The sequence below is a fragment of the Muscardinus avellanarius genome (genome assembly GCF_963383645.1).
Source record: "Muscardinus avellanarius genome assembly, chromosome: 15".
NCBI classification, from domain to species: domain Eukaryota; kingdom Metazoa; phylum Chordata; class Mammalia; order Rodentia; family Gliridae; genus Muscardinus; species Muscardinus avellanarius.
Genome location: NC_137801.1, coordinates 804,282 through 808,915, shown reverse-complemented (window position 1 = coordinate 808,915; position 4,634 = coordinate 804,282).

The window sequence follows — 4,634 nt, the reverse complement described above, 5'->3', positions numbered from 1 at the left end:
GGCTAGAAGACTCCACGGTTGCTTTGTTTACAATTCCTTCAGGGATAATTAAAATAACAATTAAGATGTTCTTCTTCTTGTTAAATTTCAGAAAGCATTTTTCTTTTATTGAAGTATTGTCTGAAGTCCCTAAGCTTGGTACGAATGGTCTGTGCCTTTGTTATGAGGTAGGCGTGACAATGGCCATTTAAAAACATCCCAAGGGCACACTCATTATCTCAACTTACAACTGTTCCCATAGACACAGCCAAAATCCCTTCAGGCTGTGTGTGCAGCTGTGTACGCGGGTCCTGTGGCTCTTCATGAGCCAGGCCTCTCTGTTCTAGGAAGGAGGAGTCCCGTGTCCGCCTCAGGTTCCCTCAGCACAGCTGGGAGGAGAGACTGCAGACGCCCACCCACAGCACACACTTTTAGACATGCCCAGCCAAGGTTTTGAAACCTCTGCTGCCAACTTATTTTCATCTTCAGTTCCAGATTACTAAATATCTCCAGGAAGTTCGTGCTCCACTAATTTGTGTAGGTATTGTTCTACCGGCATGGGGACACTGGCTCGAAGGGATGAGGAACTGCTGCGTGCCCCCTCCCCCAGCATGACATGTGCTTTTTATCCACTCCGGGCTGATGTGTGGAAGCCTCAGGGCCAGTGCTCCTGGTTTTCTCTGCTCTACCAGACTCTGTGTCTGCCTTTCTGTGTCTATATCCTCACCTGTGGAGAGGGCAGGATTCACAACCTGAAATGTGAAGGCCCTTTGGTAACTAAAGTACACCACAAACTTACGTCTCATTGTTTAAACTGTGGTTCTGCAAATAAACTAGAAGGAATGACACATTAACACAGGGGAACCATGAGCTGAATGAATGTAGTTCTTCCTAGGAACCCTCAGGAGGCAGTGTGGTTTAACATGTTCAGAGAAAATAACTGCAATTAAGAAATCTCTACCCAGCAAAGATACCATGGGTGGGCGAGGGGAGGCAAAGTAAATATATTTCCAGATGAAAGGGTGCGCATAAACTCAGCTATACCTGTGAAAACACTGTATACTAATGGCTCGAATACGCCAATACAAATGAGTTTGAATGAACAAGGAAGACCCTTCTGGTATATGCCATTTCCAAAGTCACACTTTAAAGTTACGATGGATTGTCAAAAAGATACTATGTAAACACTCAGCACAGAAAGTTGGAGTGGCCATTCTAATATCAGATAAATATTACCAGGGATAAAGGGAGACATTTCACAATGCTAAAAGCAAAGTTTTTGTTAGGAAAGCATAATGATTATCAGTGTACAATAATAATTTTCATTACATAACAGAAAAATCGACAGCGCTGAAGAGGAAGTAGACTTTTCCTCAAAGGTATTTTAAAAGTAGTAAAAGCATAAAGAGTCATTGATGGGCACGTCAGTACTCCTCTATTACCAACAAATCGACTAATCAAAGCAGAAGATTTCCAAATACTAGCAATTTCTGCGATCTAGCACAGGGATTACAAGCGTGTGCCACCACACTCAGCTAATTAACATAGACTACCACACCCAACAATGACATAGAACCCTTTATTTACAAGGGCACCGGGGCATCTCCAAGGGGTGGGCGACACCTGTGGGGGAGAGGAGGGGATAGGTGAGGCTGGGTGCCAAGGCGGATGCACACATGCAGAGTTTGTTTATACAGAGACAATGATGGACATCTGATGCACTCCACACGTACCTCCTGCCCACACGCACCTCCTGCCCACACGCACCTCCTGCCCACATGCACCACCTGCCCACATGCCTCTCCCAACCACCTCAGGCTGAGCCTCACCCACTCCTGGGCTCCACCCCTCTCAACCAACACCGTTTCTATACTGTAGCCCAGGACTACCTACCCTGTCTGCCACAGGGAGTGCCCCGCCCCGTTCATGGTCATGGAGGACCCTCTCTTGGCATCTTCTGAGCCGCCATGTTTTACCAGGCGAGACGCTCACTTCTGCTGTGTACTTTCATATCCAAGGGCTGGGGAAGCACAGAAGCAGGGAGGAACTGCTCCGCGTTGGCTAAGGGGAGTGTGAAGAGGGATCAGTAGGGGCGAGGGTTAGCACAGTCGTGGCTGAGCAGCAGCTAGGACGCAAAGCTTGCAGGCTTGTAACCTAAGAGCGGGTTAACGCCCTTGTTCCCGGGAACTGCACACGCTCACGCCAGCCCTCCCACTTGGTGTCAGTCCTGCGGGGACAGGTCCCCATGCTGCCAGGAAGCTTACTGACCACAGCATCCTGGCTGGCTCTGCCCAGAGCCCTTCTCAAAGACGGGATGGCTCAGGGGATTGTCCCTGTTTCATAGGTGGTGCTCAGGGGTGAAGCAAAAGAGACAGGACAAAATCGTGGCCTGATCCGGAATTCATTGACCTCTTCCTCCCCGTGGCTGGAGGGGATGTGCCCTCCTCCCGCTGTGTGCAGGAGGCCTCTCCTGCGGTCCTCCAAGGGCATCTCTTAGCCTGCGTCTGTGCCTGTGACGTCGCCGCTAATGTGGTCAGCGGACCGTGGCTTCCCTCTGTCCCTTCAGAACTACGCAGCGCAGTGGCGGACGCGTGCCCACCGTCCCCCTCTGTTGACTGAGTGACTGCTCAGAACCTTTGGCACTTCCCACGACTGAACAAATGTATTTGTGTATCTCTGTGCACTGTCTGTGCCTTTGTGCGTCATGTTATCTGTGGTTGTGTGTATGTGTGTCGGTGTATATGTGTATCTGGGGTGTATCAGTCTGTGTCTGTGCATGTGTGTCTGTCTATGTCTGTGTGTGTCCAGCTTTCCGATTGGGTGGGTCCAGCAAGCCCCACCTTGGGCTAATTCACTTGCGTGGCCATGGCCTCTGGCTGCCCGCTGTGGCCGAGGGGCCTGGGTCCTGGTCTGTGGATCATCCGGAGCCGAGGGCTGAGGGAAGGGGCTCTGGAACAGGACGTGCGGTGTCCTCGGATGCTCTTCCTGGGAGGGACTCTCCTTTACTGGCCGAGCCTGTGGACAAGCGAGGGCTGCTGCCATGGCCCCTGGACAGCCTGAGGGTGGGTCACTCTGCTGCCCAGCCTGACAGCAGAAACGTGAAGGGCCGGACACTTTCTCCAAAGGAAGTCGAAGTCAATGGGCAAGGCGGCCCCTGGCACCGAGGAGACAGCCCCACGTCCAGGCTCTCGGGGACCGCTTGGCTGCAAGCTGCTCGGGGAAGCTGTCGGCGGGATGGGAGCTGACCTGGTGGCCATCGCTGACGGAGTTGTGGCTGTGGATTTGGTGAAATGTCCAGCCAATACCAGCCACAGGTAACAGAGTGCTGTCCCTCCATCTCCCTTTCCCTCGCTCCGGTCAGCGGCCAGGCCTCCCTCCTGGAGTTGAGTGGAGCCCGTTCGCCTTCAGACCGCTGTCAGGCACACACCTGCGGAAGCTTCCTGTGCCCCCGCGTGGGAGTGTGGCGGGCGACGATGTGTCGATGCGTCGTCAAAAGCAGATTAATTCTGTCGGAGTGTGGTGTGGGGAATTCACTTTCTTCCTTAAGATCTGGTTCTAATTCTTTAGAGTCCTTTCATTTGCAATCCTATCAACAACCGCTTCACCCTGGGGAAGAATCTGGAGAGGGAGCAGGGTCATTGCAAGGAAACTCGGAGTCATCAGCACTTCAGAGACCGGGGCGGGAGGGGAGGGGGCACTTGAGGCCACTCGGCCACACAGCCCCGGTCAGCTGACTCCACGAGCGGCCCTCGGACTTAGCACAACAGCCAAGAATCCAGTAATCCACACAGCAGAGTCCTCAGCCCTTGGCGAGGACGACATGCTTGCCCTCCCCAGCTGTGTGGCAGCCAGCATGTTGCTCAGCCTCTCTGAACTTTGGGTACCTTAGGAGGATAAGGATTCCAGGACTGGGATTATTCTTGGGATTTGATGAACAGATGTGAAGTATTCCCTAGGGCCTGTAAGTCAAACATCCTCGTGCCCACTCTCTCTGTCACTGCTGGGCCTCATTCACACTTTTTTTTGGTATGGGGATGGAACCCAAGGCATTCTACCTCCGAGCTACACCCCAGCCCTATCTTTTTTTTTTTTTTTTTGTGGTACTGGTTCCTGGAAGCCCTTCTACCTCCGGGCTACACTCCCAGACCTATTTTTACATTTTTATTTGGAAACAGGGTCTCCTAAGCCAGCCCGCGTGGCTGGCTTCGAACCTGCATGATCCTCCTGTCTCTGGCTCCCGAGCGCGGGGATTACAAGCGTGTGCCACCATGCCCGGCTAGCCCTATCTTTTATTCTTTATTTTGAAACAGGGTCTCTGAGTTGCAAAGTAGCTGAGGCTGGCCTCGAACCGCAATCCTCCTGTCTCAGCCTTCCAAGTGCTGGGATTACAGGCATGCATCATCACGCCCGGCTTGTCCCACATTTTCCTCCCCTTTCTCTTTCTTCCTCTTCCATCCACGCAGCAGGTGACGTCCCTTCATAGCCATGGTGGAGAAGATGCTAGGGCCCAAAGCAGAAGAAAATGAGTTTTATTTTTCCCATCTTTTCATATTTCTGAAAACCTGTATCGTTAGAATGGAGAGAGTTTTAGGAGAGAAAAGGCAGAAGAGGAAGAAGCCAACAGGATGCAGCAAGGAAACTCGAGTGTGTGGGTC